At 36.6% G+C, this 22,351-nt stretch overlaps 1 pseudogene; it reads right to left on the bottom strand.

The window, feature by feature from the left end:
* Nucleotides 1-1,862: 1,862 nt before the first annotated feature.
* On the bottom strand, nt 1,863-5,269 carry LOC139852166 (small ribosomal subunit protein eS8-like; annotated as a pseudogene).
* Nucleotides 5,270-22,351: the final 17,082 nt, after the last annotated feature.

The following is a 22,351-nucleotide window of genomic DNA, read 5'->3' on the forward strand; positions in this document are numbered from 1 at the left end:
ATATAATCATATATGAGCATGTTGGCCAAGTTTCATGTTAATCGGAGGTCCGTAGCATATCAAACATTTTACGTCAAATGACCAAGCAAAACAGCCCATTTTAGTGTATCAGGACGGTGTCCCAAAATCAGGACGGTGTCCCAATATGAAGAGTGGAACGGCGTCCCAAAATCAGGACGGCGTCCCAATATGAAGAGTGGGACGGCGTCCCAAAAGTCAGGACGGCGTCCCAATTGACATCCAGGGTCTGTTTGCTGCATTCCTCAAATGGACGAACCAAAACACAAACAATCACATTTTATGATCCGCAAACAATTAGAACATGTATTTTATATCATCGGAAAGCTATTTCGACAAGGAATACAACTAACCACATATCATTAATCAAAATCATCATTTAAGACAACAGAAACCTCATTGAATGGTCGTTAAGCGTTCAAAATCAAAGTTTAGGTTCATCAAATGCATTTCAAGTTCCGGGAATCCAATTTATACATATGATATGCCGTTTTGAAGGTAATCAAACATGTAATACAACTAAACACTTATTAATAACATTAACGAGCATTCAACGCATCAAAAGTTCGTTTTAAAGCTATCAAACCCTAACCAAAAGTTCACAAAATCAATAATCACGTTGATGAAGTTTCTTTAATCAATCTATACATTAACACGAAGCTAATGATGCTAGTAACACTTTTAAAACATGAACTTTAACAATCTAACATATTTGATCATCCAAAATCAAAGATTAAGCATACACTTTTCATTTTCAAGCTAGTTACACCAAAACATCAAGATCGAGCATACAAATCATATATTCATGTTATACACGAGCCATAGACACTAACTAACAACATTTCAAGTCAAAAACACGAATTTAAAGAAATCTAGAGTTTTAGAAATGTTACCCAAAATCAATGAAGTTAGTATCAAATCGTAGAGGATGATGAGAGGATCAAGAATATGTAATTTGTTTTGATGTTTGCTTGCTAAATCGAAATTAGATGATGAATCTTTTGTTTGAAGGTTGAGAGAAAAGATGGAAGTAATGAAGATGGTGGAGATGAAAATGAATGGAGGAGGATGGAGTTGACTAGTTGACCTAGTCAACTAGTTTGGCTCTTTGGCGAGTTTAGTCCCTCAAGTTTGTAGTCGGGTGCGGGAATTAACCGATCGAATATTTTTAAAACGCAAGTTAACGAGAGATGTTGTAATCGAGTAACGGGATTATCAAGAACATTAGTTAACGAAGTGTACGAATATAGGTGACGAAAGATGTTATAAAAAAAAAAAGACGGTATTAAAATAAATTTAACGGAAAAACGCGGGATGTTACAATGTTTGTGTTCCTTATTGCTTTCTTTAGTTGCACTTGCTCCTTTTTTCTTCATGTATTTTTCGGTTTTAGTTTGGGTTAGTTCGTTTGCATGATTTTCAGAACGTTAGGAGAGGCTCATTTACAGATAAATTTTGTTTAGATGATGCTTTCTAAGTACGAGCTTCCCCATTATTTGGCAAAAACAAGAAACAAGACACGGAAAATATATAACTAAATGAAACAACCCACATGACATGATTTATAAAACATCTTTATTTAGCTAAATAGTTATCGTCCTTTTAGATGTCCAAAAGGTCTCGAGTTCGAGTCTCGCTTGAACATTTCATAATGCAATTTGCTTTGCAGTAAGGTAATGGGTGACTAATGACAAAAAAAAAAAAAAAAAAAAAAAAAAAAAAAAAAAAACCCCAAAGTTACAACCGACAAAAAGAGAGAATCATAACACAACCCAAACTCAAAACACTAAACAAAACAGCTTGAACGATATATGACATCAGATGACCTATTGGTAAAAACAAACTTGAAGACCAACCAGGAGTTGACAGGTAACAAACAACAAAGATTGTTTAGCAATCAGTTGTGGAACAAACCACCAATTGTATAAACTTTATGCCAAGATTGCACACAACATGTAACCGAAACCGATTAACTTGGTCTCCCTAAGTGAACCAAACCAAACAAAACAAAAGCTTCAAACAAACTAAAACGACCAGGCTAGGATAAAATCAACATAAGCGGAAAGTTTAAGCAGCACCAGCACCCTTGCCCTTCTTTCTTTGAAGCTTCTTCATATAGAATTCAAGCTCCTTGCCTTCCAATATATAACTGTTTTTAGCAGATAAGAGAGAAACAAATTATGTAAGGTAAAATTAACAATGGTTTAACATTATAAATGAGCATTCTGACGCACTTATAACTGAGCTAATTCATGTTTCATTTTATCCAACACGTTGGAATATCCAAAGTACACATTTTTAAAAAGAAAAAAGACTCTTAAATCATTGTATTCAAATTTAGCTAGCATACGAGTTGTTTAATAAAGAAATATGTAGGGGAAAAACATTTAACTTCAACCCAAAACAATCTTTACCAAATTTACCCAATAGGAGATGAACATGCATCGCCTTACTCAACCCACTCAAACAACCAATTTACAACCCCTTGTAGATATGCAAATGAAGAATGATAATCATGTATGTATGTATTGCAAATAGTATCATACTGACCCATCAGCTCGGCCACATTGACCTGGGCGAGAAGAAATGCAAGCATACAGCCTACCAGAACTAAACTGTTCTTCAACATGGGGATCAAGTTTACGCTCTTCCTGACGCTTTTCGATCTTTCTATGTACATGGTTGCTCTTTTTCGCTTCCTCGGTTGCTCCTTCTCCTTCCTGTATGTATGTACCAGCACAACATGAGACATTAAGGTGTTGTTTGTTTTTCAGTCTACGTATCTTATTATGTCTTATGTCTGCGCGCCCAAAGACGTTTTTACTGTAGACTGTTTGTTTTTCTGAAGACATATGATAAATTTATGTCTTCAACTGTCTGCAAACTCAAAGACTTAGAAATATGCTTCTAAGTAATGCAGACATAATTAAGTTATTTTGCATACATAAAAACAAACCGTCTTCAGTGTTGAGCATACGGACCTTTAGGCCACGTCTCCTTTACAGACATGGTCCGAAGATCTTCAGACAAAAACATCTTAAAAACAAACAATACCTAAGAAATTATTTGAAGATTACTTATAACAACATTTACACCTAAACATCCGTTGGTAATAATTCTATTTCCCAGAGTACACTTAAGCAGCTTAAGCACAACTATACGTTTTGAGTTCAATACAGCTAACTTCAGACTATTTTAGAACGTTTGTAAGCCTTAGGAGAAGAACTTCATACTCTATGTCTCATGTTTGTATGTGATTTTAAAAGATCTACTTATATATTGATTTATGTCATAAATAAACATAATCCATAAACCAAGAATCGGAAGTTCTAATATTCCTACCTGAAATGAACTCCCATAGATTAGCTTTTTTCTGATTTTGGCTTGGAAATACTCATTTAAATAAGAAGACACGCTGTCTTCAGGACTAACAGCCAAAAAAAAAAAAATCTAACTTATGACAGCAGATATATCAACAAATCTTAAAAAGGCAAGTAATGGCACTTTCAGCATTTTTTATAATCCGAAAAAGATTGAAAGATCAAATAAAATGCTGATCCACATAAAACAAAACTTTAATAAGTGAATTGAAGCGTAATAGACCTTTCGTCAGTAGAGAATTTAAAAGCTGGGCAATGTAATATTTTGGTCATTTTCACAACAAAATATCCAGAAAAATCTAGCTTCTATATATATTTCAAAAAGAATAAATCTTGAAAAAAGCATAAAATGGATATAGATCATAAATTGCCCTTAACCAGTAAAGATCAGAAACGACTAAGCATTTTCACAATAAAATGTGACAATAGATACAATGTCAATACTCAATACAAAACTTCCAAAAAGTGTACCTCTGCATCCTTCTTAGTAGTAGTGGCAGCAGCTTTCTTCTTCCTGCCAATGTCAACTCCATAATGTTGCAAGTACCATTGCTTAAATGGGGCGGCATCCACTTGAACTATAGCACTTTTCACAAGAGTCGTGTTCTCACAAGCTCATTGTTTGATGAGTTATATACCACATCAAGAATACGAGTTTTGCGAGTAACTGCCTCACTTCCCCAAGAGTAATTTCCAGTGTCCAATCTAAGGGCTCTCCATTTCACATTTCCTCCCCTCACCCGGACCCTTCTTACAGTCTTGTTGCTTGAGATCTTCGTGTTTGCAGGCTGACGCCCTAGCTCATACCTGCACCATCAATAATACTTATAAACCACAATAAATAAGAAGAATACAAGATTATAGCATCTTCATACAACGACCAGCATAAGACAAAATAAATACACTTAAAAGCTATGAGAAATACAGATAAAAAAATATTTTTATCAAGTATCAACGCAAAAGCGAAAAAAGGTGAAGAACCTTAAGTACCAATTCTAGACCAAAGTAAAAAATAGCTTATATATGTAGAATGAATGCTGCATAAAAACATGTAAAGGATATGTAACTGGTACCAAACTAGCAATATGCAATTTAATGAAAATTTCGGATATTCAAGGAACCTAAAGTTACTATAACCAGTAAAAAATAGAGCTGGCACAATTCTGACAACAATAGAAGTACTCTAAGGCCCCGTTTGGTTCACAGAATGCAATGGGATTCCGGTGGAATTGAATTTAGACACGACGCGTGTCTAAATTCAATTCCAATTCCGCCTAAATCTCATTGGATTCCATGAGCCAAAAGGGGCCTAAATGTTAAAAAATGTTTGGCAAATAAGTTAAGTTACAATTGAACATAAAATCCAGTCTACTACTTTTTCAAATAGTCATGTTCCATTTCAAATTTAAAATTTAAGAAATTAATTAATGTAAATTTTAAAACATGTACAAAATCCAATTCAGTTCAACTTGCATACATCCGTACTTAAGATAGATAAGAACATACTTCCTCCATATAAAAATTATTACAAGCAATTACACGCATGCACAATTCAGCTACTGATTTTAATAACGTTACATACACTTACCTCTGAAAGCAAATTAAACGATTAACGCTAAATGAGCAAGTGATTTTAATTAATTAATATTTAATATATACATATATAATACATACAATGATACGCGTAATAGAGCTAGTTATTTCAATTACAGAATATAAATAGATATAATTATATATGCGTGTATTCTTACTTTCGCTTCTTCCTCCAGGTCTTCTGCTTGCCACCAGTGGCGCGCCTTTTGTGCATCGAATCACGTGATATACCCATGGTGACGGTGTTTGTAGCTCCGACTGCTGACCTCTGCGGCTGAGATTTGGAGTATGAAACAATGATGATATTGAAAGCCCTAATGTGTAATCACACGTTTGCTTGACTTGTCACGTATAGCCCTTGACATTATTGTCGAGTGTTACTTTAGTCCCTTACTATTTATTTTTTTTTGGCAAAAAATATTTATACATTTAATATTTAATCAAAATGAAATCACTTTTTTGAGGAAAAGTAAAATAAATTTTTTTTTGAAGTTTTTTTTACAAACATTAAGATTACGTGAAAATGTGAACTCTTAAAAAAAGACACTTTTGTGATAAGTGTTATTATTTTGACTAGAAAACGCTCGAAGAAATAACATTCATCGATAAATGTAATTCCTGATGATGCATGTTATTCTTCGAGCGTTTTTTTTTTTTTTTAAATTATAGCTTATAAATTAGAGTTTATGGTTTAGATTGAGTATTTAACACAGGGTGTTTAGAGTTTAGAGTTTTGGGACTAAACCCAAAACACCAATCCTTAAACTCTAAATTTACTTCTTTCCACTCAAGAAATTGCTTCCCTCTTGATGATGACTATATATATATATATATATATATATATATATATATATATATATATATATATATATATATATATAGGCAATATCAATGGGGAAGTAACCAATCGGGGGAAGCAAAAAAAAATCGTTTTTTTGAATTTTTTTTTCCGGCATCAAGATCACATGAAAATATGAACATTTAGAAGATACACTTCGTGATGAATGTTATTATTTAGGCGGGAAAATGATCGACAAAAATAACATTCAAGATAATATTGTTCGTGAAGAATATGAACGTTTTTTTTCATGTTTGTGAAGTAAAATTTAGCCCGATTTAGAGTTTAGGGTTTAAGGTTTGATGTTTTGGGTTTATTCCATAAACCCAAAACACCAAACCTTAGGGTTTAGGGTTTGGTGTTTTGGGTTTATTCCATAAACCCAAAACACCAAACCCTAAACCCTAAACTCTAAACCATTCGTGTTAAAAACTCAATCTAAATCCTAAATCTAAACCCTAAATATAAACCCTAAACCCTAAATTTCTAAACCCTAATATCTAAACCCTATAAACCCTAATATCTAAACCCTAATATCTAAACCCCAATAGCTAAAACCTCAAAATACGCTCGAAAAACACGATAATTGTTATATATTACTTCTTCGAGCGTTTTCCCACCAAAATAAAAACATTTATCACAAAGTGTCTCTACTAAATGTTCATATTTTCATCTTATCTATAATGTTCGTGAACAAATTTTTTTTTTAAAAACGAAAAAAAAAAGTTTTTGCTTCCCCCCGCTTCCCCCCGATTGGTTACTTCCCTCTTGATCATATATATATATATATATATATATATATATATATATATATATATATATATATATATATATATATATATATATATATATATATATATCCAAAGATCCGGTGAAAATACAATGAGCAAATCTTAAGATCTGTTATGGAAATACTTGATCACAAGCGATCAAAACACATTAACTCTCGCTTTGTACGTCCTACAAGTTAAGAACGATTGCATTAAAAGCAGAGCGGGCACTATTGAACTTGCTATTGAAATTGTACACAAACAAAATCCACCGAACTTCAGCCTAAAATATACAAATATACCCGATTTCGTATCCAACCCCTCAACCGTCGCTCCTCAACAGCCGCACACCCAAAACGCTCACCGGACAACCCAAGAACACCTAACCCGAGGCCTGCGCGCCAAAGTAAACTCCTGTAACCGAAAGAACCCATGTAATGCTCAAAGAAACTAGAGAAACACCAAGCCCAACGAATAAGTACAAATCGTCGTTCTAGTAAATAATAAGACCCCGAGAACACTTGATGTGCTAGATCAGGTAATAAAATTTATAAAAACAAGAAAAAACCATGACCAAACCTCGTTTGTCTCGCCTTCACCAATTCCATAAGCCAATGGCAAAATTCCGTTATTGACATCCATTGCAACAGCGACTAAATTTGTACCCAAGTATCCATCTTTCAAATGTGCACCATCAACGATGATAATAGGGCGAACATTTTGGACAAATGATCGAATCTGCATGCAAACAAATCAAATGAGATTGCTATTAGTTTAAGATAAAACAATTTTAGGATGAGTGATACTTACAACTGCGCCAAAAGACATGTAACACATCACAAATCTATTTTCATTGTCAGTCACCACATTTGTCATGCTTCCTGGGTTATGAATCTTAATGTTATGAAGATAAATGGGAAGCATTCGGAACGAGTCATCCATACTGCCACGGAGCATCTCTATTGCATGACACTTGGCTCTCCATGCTTAATTGTAAGAAATGCTCACCCGAAAACGGTTGCCAACATCATCACGTATATCTTTTGGGTTATAGTCTCGATTTGCAGCTTTGAGCGATTCCATCAGAATACTTCCTAGCACCTTTTTGGTTGTATGTTTATTATTTTCCATAATTTGGGTACGTGAGCATGTGTGTACGTCATGCAATTTCTTTACGATGAAGTTGTCAGTGTGGCGTATTTTGTATGCACTACATTTCCACTCACAATTTGGCAACATGCATTTAGCGGTGAATCGAGATTTGTCCGACTTTACAGGCTTAATTTGGAAGTTTTCTTCAAGACATTTTGTGTATAGATGGTTAACAAAATCATCCTTGTTTAAAAAAGTTTGTCGAACTTTAATCAAATCGGATACTCTATAACTGGTTGTTATTTGGCTCGTAGATTCAGTCTCTTGTTCATGCTCACTCAATAAAAGTGGCATATTCCAGAATACATCCTTTTTTTCTGTAACATCCCGCGTTTTTCCGTTAAATTTAATTTTAACACCGTCTTTTTTTTTTAAAACATAATCTTTCGTATTTAAATTAATAGTTTCCGTGAGTAACGTTCATTATATTCCCGCTATTTAATTTTGACATCACCCGTTTACTCGAGCGTTTTAAAAATATTCATTTGGTTAATTCCCGCACCCGCTTTGAAACATGAGGGACTTAAGTTGACAAGTGGGCAAAGTGGTGACTAGGTCAACTAGTCAACCACTTCACCTCCTCCATTCATTTCCACCAACACCTTCCACATTTCTTCCTCTTTTTCTCTCTACTTCTCTTTTATGAACATAAACACCAAAATCACAAATTCATCATCTAAATTCGGATCGGGAAGCAAACTTCAAAACAAATTACATATTCGTGATCCTCTCTTCATCCTCTACATTTTGATACCAATTTCATCAAGTTTGGGTAACATTTCTAAAACACTAAATTTCTCTAAATTCGTTTTATATACTTGAAATTGTGTTAGTTAGTGTAACATCCCGCCTTTTTCCATTTACTTTTCCGTTATACTAATATAAAGTCCGTTATATGTTTATAACATCTCCCGTTGATATGCGTTTTAAATTATCTCGTTTAGGTAATTCCCGCACCCGAACGAAAGTTGAGGGACTAAACTTGACAAGGGATCAAACCCTTGACTAGGTCAAAGGGTCAAACCCCTTTCACCCATTCATTATCATCTCCATCTCTCTCTCTTTATCTCTAGCAAGAACACACACCCAATTTCCAAATTCATTCAATCATCATCTAAATTCGATCTAGGAGGCTTACAACAAAATAAATTACATATTCGTGATCCTCTCTTCATCCTCTTCATTTTGGTACCAACTTCATCTCATTTGGGTAACTTTCTAAAATCACTAGATTTTGTGTTCTTGATGTTTTTAACTTATAAAAGTGTTAATTAGTGTCTATGGCTCAAGTCTAACATGAATATATGATTTATATGCTCGATCTCGTTGTTTTAGTATAACTAGCATGAACTTGAATTTTGGTGTATTGTTCTTGAATTTTGGATGATCATATGTTGTTAGATGTTAAAAGTTCATGTTCTAATTGTGTTCCTTGTATCACTAGCTTCAATTTGATGTGTAGGTTGCCTTAGAAAACTTCATGAACTTGATTATTGATTTTGGTGAATTTGGGTTAGGGTTTGATGAATTTGAAATGGACTTTTGATGCATTGAATGCCATGGATTATTATTGGTAAGTGTTTAGTTGGATTGTATGCTTGATTACCTTCGAAACGGCATATCATTCATGTAAATTGGTTGCCCGAATCATTGAATTGCATTTATGAACTTGTATGCGGTTAATGTTAAGCATTAGATGCGGTTTTGGTTGTTGTAATAGGTAGATTGATTGATGAAATGTGTTTAGTTGTTTTCCTCGTCAAATTACCTTCCCAACGGTATAAGATACTTGTCTTGATTGTTTGCGGATCATAAATGGTGATTGTTTGAAGTTAGGTTCGTTCATAAAACTTAAAAACTGCCAGAATTCTCTGCACAGGTAATGGCGCGGCGCGCCATATACCCGCGCGGCGCGCCATTCTGGTCTGTCCAACTTGGTCAATTTTTGAATAATGTTTGCTATGCTACGCACCTCCGATTCACATGTAACTTGTCCTAACATGCTCATACATGATTAAAAACCTCAGAAAAATAGTTCGGGACACGACCCGAACGTGTTGACTTTTTCGTTGACTTTGACCGACCAAAGTTTGACTTTTTGTCAAACTTAACCAAATGATTATGTAACCTTCCTAACTTGTTTATATACTTGTATCTTGCATGAAACTTGACAATTTGATTTCACATGCTAAATAATCGAGTCGTAACTAGCCATAGGACTAATTGAACATCCTTGACTTATCGTGTTTACCGTTATTGATACGACCTATTTGTTTAGGTCAAGACTAGCACTATCCTTCGCACACGTTACTTTGTGAAGTACTTTTCATACGTGCACTCAAGGTGAGATCATAGTCCCACTTTTTACTCTTTTGAACTTACTTTTGGGATGAGAAAACATAAACGATTCTTTTGAACTAAGTGAACACAAGAACGGGAAAACAAACATTCTACATACGAGTTTAGAACAAAATCCTCAATTCGATTATCATTAGTTACACTTGCCGGGTGTAAGCGAGAACTTATGTTATATGGCCATATGGGTTTGACAGCCCTCATCCTTGACGGTTCGCTACCGTCTACGGATGAAATATATTTTCGAGAATCAGTGTTTGTTCTAGCACTATGGATGGGGTATACAATGGATGGAATGTTAAGCTTTGATAATTGGGTGCTCGTGAAACAAACTTTTGGAATGTATTACTATTATTTCTTTGATGCAAATCTTGTGGTTCACTTGTACTTACTTACTTAAACCTATGATTTCACCAACGTTTTCGTTGACAGATTTCTATGTTTTTCTCAGGTCCTTGAACGATACATGATACATGCTTCCGCTCATTATTTTGATACTTGCATTGGATGTCGAGTATACATGCATACATGGAGCGTCTTTTGGATACTTTTAAATTGTGTCGCATAAGTTTCATTTGTACTTAAAACTTTGTATCGTAACTTGTGGTGGAACTATTCTTGTAAAACTTGAACAACCTTTACATTTGAAATGAATGCGACATATCTTTTGGTCAAACGTTGTTTTAAAGACTTATGACCACGTAACGGGACCTAAGTAGACGGCGCCGTCAATGACGATTTGGTCGGGTCGCTACAGATGGTATCAGAGCGTTGGTTGTAGGGATTTAGAGTTCATTAGTGTCAACCCCGAGTCATAGGGTACATTGGTGAGTCTAGACTACAACCGGCATATAGACTTGAAGTAGGAATTACTTGACTACTTGTGCATTTATACTCGAACGCTTCTACTCATATCTACTCTTAGTTCATCTTAATCTCACGTTGTTTAATTTGATTGACGCGCCACCTTGACTATATGAAATGATGTCGAATGCACATATGAATCAGGGTAATATAATTTCCGGGATTATATTACGGTGACTCATATGAACGTTCCGACATTATGACATAAAGAATTTAAGGCGAGTCGAGGAAAAACTTCTCTTTATCTTTATTCTATATCACGGTTAGTATTATTGAGAATACTAATCAATGATATTCTTGTGTCTTGAAGGAACAATGGCTCCTCGTCGTGTACGCCGCAATGAAACTCCCGAACAAGCTCTCGAACGGATGATAGCCACCGCCGTAGATGCGGCCATGGCCGGTCACTCATCCAACAACAATAATAATAACAACCACAACAACAACAACAACAACAACAACCAAGGAGCCGGTAACTCTAGCGAAGGGTGCTCCTACAAAGCTTTCATGGGGTGCAAACCCCACACTTATGATGGAACCGGGGGACCGGTTGTGCTTACTCGTTGGTTTGAACAAACCGAGGCCGTCTTTAGCATAAGCGGTTGCCGGGATCAAGACAAGGTCAAATACTCCACTCACACTTTCTCCGGAATTGCTCTAACATGGTGGAACACCTATGTTCAATCGGTGGGTACCGATGAAGCTCATGCCCTCTCTTGGGCCGATCTAAAGGAAAAGATGATTGTTGAATATTTTCCGCGCGAAGAAACCCGAAAGCTTGAGGAAGAACTAAGAGCTTTGAAAGCGGTCGGAAACGATCTTAAAGCTTATAATCAACGCTTCGCCAAACTATCCTTGATGTGTCCTAATCTTGTTAACCCCGAATCTCAAAGGATTGAGCTCTACATGCTCGGTCTTCCAAAAAGCATCAAACAAGGGGTGATGTCATCCAAACCCACTACTCATCAAGCCGCTATGAACATGGCTCGCCAACTAATTGAAACGGTTGACGAAATCGTAGTTCCGGCACCTAAGGCCGAGGATAAATCGGGCGGCAACAAAAGAAAGTGGGAACCCTCCCAATCAAGCAACAACAACTTTGCTAAGAAGCCTTACACCTCCGACGGCAAGAAAGGTTATGCCGGGAACCTACCTCTTTGCAACAAATGCAACAAACATCACTTTGGCGAATGTAGTAAGTTAATTTGCCACCGGTGCCAAGGAGTTGGTCATAAGGCCAACGATTGTAAAAGTGCCACTCCCGTCGCTCGAAAGTGGCCCAATGCACCAAAGACGGGCACTTGTTACGAATGTGGCCAAACGGGTCATTATAGAAATGCATGCCCAAAGAAGAAAGATAACTCCAATACGCGCGGCCGAGCTTTCAACATAAACACCGAGGAAGCCCGGGATGACACTGAACTAGTCACGGGTACGTTTCTTCTCAACAATTCTTATGTCTCTTGCTTATTCGATTCAGGTGCCGATAAATGCTTTGTATCCAAGACTTTGACTCATTCTTTTAGCACTCCACCTCTTCCATTAGATACCACTTATACCATTGAAGTGGCTAACGGGAAACTATTAAGTGCCGACACATATTACCGGGGGTGTACGATAAACATTTTGGGTAAGGAATTTGAAATTGATTTGATACCCATGGAACTAGGAAGCTTTGATGTAATAATCGGTATGAATTGGTTAGTCAAAACGAAATCTCACATTCTTTGTGATCTTAACGCAATCCGAATTCCTATCGAGAATGGTGAACCTTTGATCGTCTATGGCGATAAGAGTTGCACCGGACTCAACCTCGTTTCGTGTGTTAAAGTTAGAAAACTACTCTGTAAGGGTTGTTTTGCGATCCTTGCTCACGTTAAGAAAGTCGAGTCCGATGAGAAGCACATCGATGATGTGCCAATTGTTAGTGACTATTCCGATGTATTTCCCGACGAATTGCCGGGTCTTCCGCCTCATCGACCGGTTGAATTCCAAATCGATCTTATTCCGGGAGCCGCACCCGTAGCGCGTGCACCATATAGACTCGCTCCATCTGAAATGCAAGAATTGCAAAGTCAAATCCAAGAACTACTTGATCGTGGTTTTATCCAACCTAGCCATTCACCTTGGGGCGCTCCGATTTTGTTTGTTAAAAAGAAAGACGGATCCCTACGAATGTGCATTGATTATCGTGAACTAAATAAATTGACGGTTAAGAACCGATATCCTCTTCCTCGCATCGATGACCTCTTTGATCAACTACAAGGGTCTTGTGTATATTCAAAAATCGATCTCCGCCTGGGTTATCATCAATTGAGGGTTAAGGGGGAAGATGTCTCCAAAACCGCTTTCCGAACTCGTTATGGTAGTTATGAATTCCTTGTCATGCCATTTGGTCTCACTAACGCACCGGCGGTGTTCATGGATCTTATGAACCGCGTGTGCAAACCGTATCTCGATAAATTCGTTATTGTGTTCATCGATGACATATTGATCTATTCTAAAAATGAAGAAGAGCACGAACAACATCTCCGACTTGTGCTTGAACTTTTAAGACAAGAACAACTCTATGCCAAATTCTCCAAGTGTGAATTTTGGTTAAAGGAAGTTCAATTTCTTGGTCATGTTGTAAGTGACCAAGGTATTAAAGTCGATCCAACGAAAATCGAAGCCATTAGCAAATGGGAGACTCCTACTACTCCTACTCACATTCGTTAATTTTTGGGTCTCGCCGGGTACTATCATAGATTCATCGAAAATTTCTCTTTGGTTGCACGTCCTCTAACCGCATTGACTCACAAGGGAAAGAAATTCATTTGGGCGACCGAACATGAATCCGCATTCCAAATCTTGAAAACGAAGCTAACCACCGCTCCTATCTTGTCACTTCCCGAAGGCAATGATGACTTTGTTGTATATTGCGATGCCTCAAAACATGGTTTTGGGTGTGTATTGATGCAACGAACGAAAGTCATTGCTTATGCTTCTCGACAACTCAAAATTCATGAACGAAACTATACGACACATGATCTCGAACTCGGAGCCGTTGTCTTTGCACTTAAAATGTGGAGACACTATCTTTATGGAACCAAGAGTACTATCTTTACCGACCACAAAAGTCTCCAACACATTTTCGATCAAAAGCAACTAAACATGAGACAACGAAGGTGGATTGAAACCTTAAACGATTACGATTGCGAGCTTCGTTACCATCCCGGTAAGGCAAATGTAGTAGCCGATGCCTTAAGTCGAAAAGAAAGAGTGGTGCCTCTTCGTGTCCGAGCCTTAAACATCACCATCCACACAAACCTTAATAGCCAAATTCGGGTAGCCCAAGATGAGGCTCTCAAGGATGAAAACATCTCTCTCGAACACTTGAACGTCCTCACCTCTCGATTCGAAGTTAAAGAAACCGGACTCCGATATTTCGCCGGAAGGATTTGGGTGCCTAGTTATGGGGACCTACGAAGCCTTATTTTAGATGAAGCCCATAAGTCACGATACTCGATTCACCCCGGTGCCAATAAGATGTACCACGACCTTAAACAGCTATATTGGTGGCCGAACATCAAAAGGGACGTAGCTACTTATGTTTCCAAGTGTTTGACATGTTCCAAAGTCAAAGCCGAACACCAAAGACCGTCCGGACTACTTCGACAACCCGAGATCCCGCAATGGAAGTGGGAAAGAATAACGATGGATTTTATCACCAAACTACCAAAAACGACGGGCGGTTATGATACCATTTGGGTTATTGTTGACCGTCTCACCAAATCCGCACACTTCCTGGCCATGAAAGAAACGGACAAAATGGAGAAACTTGCACAACTTTACATTAAGGATATCGTAGCCCGACACGGTGTACCTTTATCGATTATCTCCGACCGAGATGGCCGTTTTGTTTCTAGATTTTGGCGTACATTGCAAGAAGCGTTGGGAACGCGTTTAGACATGAGCACCGCATATCATCCTCAAACCGATGGACAAAGCGAACGTACAATTCAAACCTTAGAGGACATGTTACGAGCTTGCGTGGTTGATTTCGGAAAAGCTTGGGACAAGCACTTACCTCTCGCCGAGTTCTCTTACAACAATAGTTATCACGCGAGTATTAAAGCCGCACCTTTTGAAGCGCTATATGGCCGCAAATGTCGTTCACCTCTTTGTTGGGCCGAGGTAGGCGACGTGCAAATCACCGGACCCGAACTCATTCACGAAACCACCGAGAAAATCGTTCAAATCCGAGATAGGCTTAGGACGGCCCGAAGTCGTCAAAAGAGCTATACCGACAAACGACGCAACGATCTGGAATTTCAAGTCGGTGACCGAGTAATGTTAAAAGTCGCACCTTGGAAGGGTGTAATCCGTTTTGGGAAACGCGGGAAGCTAAATCCGCGGTATATTGGTCCTTTCGAAATCTTGGAGCGTATTGGAACCGTTGCTTATCGTTTAGATCTTCCGCCTCAATTGAACTCCGTTCATCCTACCTTCCATGTATCTAACTTGAAAAAGTGTCTTGCCGAACCCGATATCGTCATCCCTCTCGAAGAACTTACTATTGATGACAAACTTCATTTTGTGGAGGAACCGGTTGAAATTGTGGACACCTCCGTCAAGACATTGAAACAAAGCCGAATCCCGATTGTCAAGGTTTGTTGGGATGCCAAAAGAGGACCCGAGTTTACTTGGGAAAGACAAGATCAAATGCAAAGGAAGTATCCTCATCTATTCGTGAATTCGGAAACGCAAGATCTCGAGGAAGAAACAACGACTACTACGCCTACTTAAATTTCGGGACGAAATTTCTTTTAAGGAGTAGGTAATGTAACATCCCGCCTTTTTCCATTTACTTTTCCGTTATACTAATATAAAGTCCGTTATATGTTTATAACATCTCCCGTTGATACGCGTTTTAAATTATCTCGTTTAGGTAATTCCCGCACCCGAACGAAAGTTGAGGGACTAAACTTGACAAGGGATCAAACCCTTGACTAGGTCAAAGGGTCAAACCCCTTTCACCCATTCATTATCATCTCCATCTCTCTCTCTTTCTCTCTAGCAAGAACACACACCCAATTTCCAAATTCATTCAATCATCATCTAAATTCGATCTAGGAGGCTTACAACAAAATAAATTACATATTCGTGATCCTCTCTTCATCCTCTTCATTTTGGTACCAACTTCATCTCATTTGGGTAACTTTCTAAAATCACTAGATTTTGTGTTCTTGATGTTTTTAACTTATAAAAGTGTTAATTAGTGTCTATGGCTCAAGTCTAACATGAATATATGATTTATATGCTCGATCTCGTTGTTTTAGTATAACTAGCATGAACTTGAATTTTGGTGTATTGTTCTTGAATTTTGGATGATCATATGTTGTTAGATGTTAAAAGTTCATGTTCTAATTGTGTTCCTTGTATCACTAGCTTCAATTTGATGTGTAGGTTGCCTTAGAAAACTTCATGAACTTGATTATTGATTTTGGTGAATTTGGGTTAGGGTTTGATGAATTTGAAATGGACTTTTGATGCATTGAATGCCATGGATTATTATTGGTAAGTGTTTAGTTGGATTGTATGCTTGATTACCTTTGAAACGGCATATCATTCATGTAAATTGGTTGCCCGAATCATTGAATTGCATTTATGAACTTGTATGCGGTTAATGTTAAGCATTAGAGTTTTGGTTGTTGTAATAGGTAGATTGATTGATGAAATGTGTTTAGTTGTTTTCCTCGTCAAATTACCTTCCCAACGGTATAAGATACTTGTCTTGATTGTTTGCGGATCATAAATGGTGATTGTTTGAAGTTAGGTTCGTGCATAAAACTTAAAAACTGCCAGAATTCTCTGCACAGGTAATGGCGCGGCGCGCCATATACCCGCGCGGCGCGCCATTCTGGTCTGTCCAACTTGGTCAATTTTTGAATAATGTTTGCTATGCTACGCACCTCCGATTCACATGTAACTTGTCCTAACATGCTCATACATGATTAAAAACCTCAGAAAAATAGTTCGGGACACGACCCGAACGTGTTGACTTTTTCGTTGACTTTGACCGACCAAAGTTTGACTTTTTGTCAAACTTAACCAAATGATTATGTAACCTTCCTAACTTGTTTATATACTTGTATCTTGCATGAAACTTGACAATTTGATTTCACATGCTAAATAATCGAGTCGTAACGAGCCATAGGACTAATTGAACATCCTTGACTTATCGTGTTTACCGTTATTGATACGACCTATTTGTTTAGGTCAAGACTAGCACTATCCTTCGCACACGTTACTTTGTGAAGTACTTTTCATACGTGCACTCAAGGTGAGATCATAGTCCCACTTTTTACTCTTTTGAACTTACTTTTGGGATGAGAAAACATAAACGATTCTTTTGAACTAAGTGAACACAAGAACGGGAAAACAAACATTCTACATACGAGTTTAGAACAAAATCCTCAATTCGATTATCATTAGTTACACTTGCCGGGTGTAAGCGAGAACTTATGTTATATGGCCATATGGGTTTGACAGCCCTCATCCTTGACGGTTCGCTACCGTCTACGGATGAAATATATTTTCGAGAATCAGTGTTTGTTCTAGCACTATGGATGGGGTATACAATGGATGGAATGTTAAGCTTTGATAATTGGGTGCTCGTGAAACAAACTTTTGGAATGTATTACTATTATTTCTTTGATGCAAATCTTGTGGTTCACTTGTACTTACTTACTTAAACCTATGATTTCACCAACGTTTTCGTTGACAGATTTCTATGTTTTTCTCAGGTCCTTGAACGATACATGATACATGCTTCCGCTCATTATTTTGATACTTGCATTGGATGTCGAGTATACATGCATACATGGAGCGTCTTTTGGATACTTTTAAATTGTGTCGCATAAGTTTCATTTGTACTTAAAACTTTGTATCGTAACTTGTGGTGGAACTATTCTTGTAAAACTTGAACAACCTTTACATTTGAAATGAATGCGACATATCTTTTGGTCAAACGTTGTTTTAAAGACTTATGACCACGTAACGGGACCTAAGTAGACGGCGCCGTCAATGACGATTTGGTCGGGTCGCTACAGTTAGTGTCTATGGCTCGTGTGTAACATGAATATATGTTTTGTTTGCTCGATTTGTGGTTTGGAGTAACTAGTTTGAGTTTTTGAAATGGGTTTGCTTAATCCTTGATTTTGGATGAGTTAATGTTGTTAGATTGTTAAAGTGCATGTTTTAATTGTGTTACTAGTATCATTAGTCACATTTTGATGTGTAGGTTGATTAAGAAAACTTCAAAAACCCGATTAATGATTTTGTGATGTTTGACTAGGGTTTGATAGTTCTTGACATGAACTTTTGATCCTTGAATGCTATGAAATGTTAATTGTTAGTGTTTAGTAGTAATGTATGCTTCATTACCCTCAAAACGGCATATCATATGTGTGAATTGGATTCCCGAAACTTAAAATGCGATTGATGAACTTGAAACTTTGAAAATGGACTTTTATTGATCACTTGATGAGATTTCGGCTATTGTAAATGATGTTTGTGATTGATGAATTGTGTTTAGTTGTATTCCTTGTAAAAATACCTTTCCGATGATATAAGATACATGTTCTAATTGTTTGCGGATCATAAAATGTGATTGTTTGTATTTTGGTTCGTGACTTGGACCATTTTTCTGAAAACTGCATGATTCCCAGGTATTGCACGCCGCGCATTTACCCGCGCGCCGCGCAGAATCAGAGATCCCAGATGTTTGCCTTCTTGGTTGAGTTCTGACCAGAAATTGCACTTGGGTGCGCGCCGCGCAACCAAGTGCGCGCCGCGCAAAAGCCCCAGGCCACTCTCTTTTGTTTTTAAATGTAACAAAAATGTTTCCGCTTAACTAAAACTCCGTTTAACATGAAACTTGACTATTAGGCTCTTATATGACTTCTCGTCTTGGGAAAATTGTCGGATACCCGACCCGACCCCGTTGACTTTGACTTTGTCCAAGTTTGACTTTTAGTCAAACTTAACCAAATGATTATACAATCGTTCTAACATACTTAACTACTTGTATCGTGCATGAAACTTGACAAATTGATTCACATGCTATATTAATCGAGTCGTAACGAGCCATAGGACTAATTGAACACATTTCACCCGACCTTGTGTCGTAACCGGTTAATTGATATAACTTACTTGTTTAGGTCAAGGCTAAGCAACTTTCATGCACACGTTTACTTTGTGAAGTACTTTTATACTCGTGCACTCGAGGTGAGATCATAGTCCCACTTTCTACTCTTTTGAACTTACTTTTGGGATGAGAAAACATAAACGATTCTTTTGAACTAAGTGAACACAAGAACGGGAAAACAAACATTCTACATACGAGTTTAGAACGAAAATCCTCAATCCGATTATCATTAGTTACATCAGATGGTGTAAGCGAGAACTTATGTTATATGGCCATATGGGTTTGACAACCCTCATCTTTGACGGTTCGCTACCGTCTGCGGATGAAATATATTTTCGAGAATCAGTGTTTGTTCTAGCACTATGGATGGGGTATACAACGGACGGAATGTTAAGCTTTGATAATTGGGTGCTCGTGAATATTAACTTTTAGAATGTGTTACTATTATTTCAACTTTGCAAACCTTGTGGTTCGACTTACTTTACTTTTACTCACTTACTTAAACCTATGATTTCACCAACGCTTTTACGTTGACAGATTCTTCTATGTTTTCTCAGGTTTATACATGGCTACTTGATACATGCTTCCGCACTCTTTGATTACTTGATTGGAGTCTACCATGCATGCATACGCTAGGGATAGCACTTTTGGATTCAAACTTTTGTCTACTTACTTACGCTATTTATAGCAACTGTGATTTTAAACTAATTATGTCGCGAGTTATTTCAATCATACTTTACTACTTTTGTAAACTTAAACTTGTTGTCGATCCGTTGTTAAACTAAACTTGCAAGTTGATGTGCAGCGGGGTAGTATATAAAATAGTTATTAATTTTAGCAGGAAAAACTATTAAATACGATACAATTTTACACAAGATATTTATTTATTTATAGAATGGATATACTTAAACCTTGCTACAACACTTATAGGCAGTGTACCTAATCGTACAGTAGTGTAGTTTTTAGTAAGTCCGGTTCGTTCCACAGGAAAATCTTTAAACAAAGCTCAACGCTATATTAGTTTACTTTTATAAAAATACAAACATATATATAAGTAATATTATTATTATAAAGGGGGGTTTTTACCGTTTAATGACCGGTTTGTCGATTTTAAGATTTTAGTCGCAGTTAAAACCTAATGTAAAATATAAAATAAATACAAGACTTAAATTAAAGCGTAAAGTAAATAACGATAATGAAATTGCGAATAATAAAAATGCGATAAAATAAAATTGCGATAATTAAAAAGTACGATAATTAAAAGTGCGATTAAATAACAATAAATAAAAGTGCGATAATTAGAAGTGCAATTAAATATAAAATAAAGGAAATTAAATATGAAATAAAAGAATTATGCTTATTTAAACTTCCGTAATCATGATGTTTGACGTGTTGATTTTAGTTTTATGCCCATGGGTTAATTGTCCTTTGTCCTGGATTATTCAATATGTCCGTCTGGTTTTTGTCCATAACAGTCCATCAGTCATAAATATAAAGTGCGAGTGTCCTCATCAAATTATTCTTATACCCGAAGTTAAATATTCCAACTAATTGGGGATTCGAATTGTAACAAGGTTTTAATACTCTGTTTAATGAATACACCAGGTTATCGACTGCGTGTAAACCAAGGTTTTACTACTTTGTTAACAATTACACCAATTACCCTTGAATGTAATTTCACCCCTGTTTTAATTATTCTAGTGGCTATTAATCCATTCCCGTGTCCGGTTAAATGAACGATTATTCGTACATATAAATACCCCGCACATCGTGTCCGATCGAGTGTATATGGTAATTTATAGGGACGCCCAATTGTAAATCTTTATATTAACATTAACAAACTTTCATTTAGTTAAACAAATATAAAGCCCATTAATAGCCCATAGTCTAATTTCCACAAGTGTCGTTCTTTTGTCCAAACCCCAATTATGGTACAAAGCCCAATTACCCAATTTTAGTAATTAGCCCAACATCATGATTACTTCGTTTTAAATAAGCATAATAATAACTTAGCTACGAGACATTAATGTAAAAAGGTTGAACATAACTTACAATGATTAAAAATAGCGTAGCGTTACACGGACAGAATTTCGACTTACACCCTTACAACATTCGCTAACATACCCTTATTATTAGAATTATAATTAAAATTAAAATTAAAATATAAATTATATATATATATATATATATCGTATATATTGAGAGATGAGAGAAAATAGAATATGAAATTTGATCAGAATTCGGTTTGCTTTATAGCCAGAGTTGAATTTTGGGGCTCCGCGACTCGCGGCAAAATCCCCTTCAAACTCCGCGAGTCGCGGAGATAGAAATTACAGCTCAGTCCTTGGAGTTTTCTCTGCCGACGGTTTTTAATATATATATATAATATATATATAATTAATATAATTAATTATATATTATATTATATTTATATATATAGTTAACTTGTAATTTTTAGTCCGTTGCGTCGAGCGTTAAGAGTTGACTCTGGTCCCGGTTCCGGATTTTCGAACGTCCTCGCGTACAATTTAATATCTTGTACTTTACGTTTTGAATCTTGTACTCTTGTGATTTCGAGACGTTTCTTATCAATAATTGGAACCTTTTTTATTGTCTTTTGTACTTTTGAGCTTTTTGGTCGTTTGCGTCTTTAATTCGTCGAATCTGTCTTTTGTCTTCACCTTTTATTATTTAAACGAATATCACTTGTAAATAGAACAATTGCAACTAAAAGCTTGTCTTTCTTGAGGAATAATGCTATGAAATATATGTTCGTTTTTAGCATTATCAAATATTCCCACACTTTGAGCGTTGCTTGTCCTCAAGCAATATTGTCTTGAAATACTAGAATCACTTCTTTATTCTTCACACTTTGTACATCAGTGATTTCTATACGGCGGTATAAACAATGGTAGTAATGATATGGTTTACAGTCCCACATGACTATAAAAATTTAGATCCATTAAGGAAATTGGATCTTTATGAAAACATTTGATCTTTTGAAATCTAGTTTTTACCCTAGATAAGTTTTCCGGAATAACCCTTTACCGGTGTTTGCAAAATATTTTTGTGGGTTTGGTGGGTTTCAGATTTGAAAATTTTAGCTCAAAACTTGCGGTTTTGTGTCACCCACTTGCTAACCTTGTATTTGGAAAGCAACACGTCCAGTTTACTTGTCCCGTATATTACC

Source organism: Rutidosis leptorrhynchoides, chromosome 6 (assembly GCF_046630445.1).
Source record: "Rutidosis leptorrhynchoides isolate AG116_Rl617_1_P2 chromosome 6, CSIRO_AGI_Rlap_v1, whole genome shotgun sequence".
Lineage (NCBI taxonomy): Eukaryota > Viridiplantae > Streptophyta > Magnoliopsida > Asterales > Asteraceae > Rutidosis > Rutidosis leptorrhynchoides.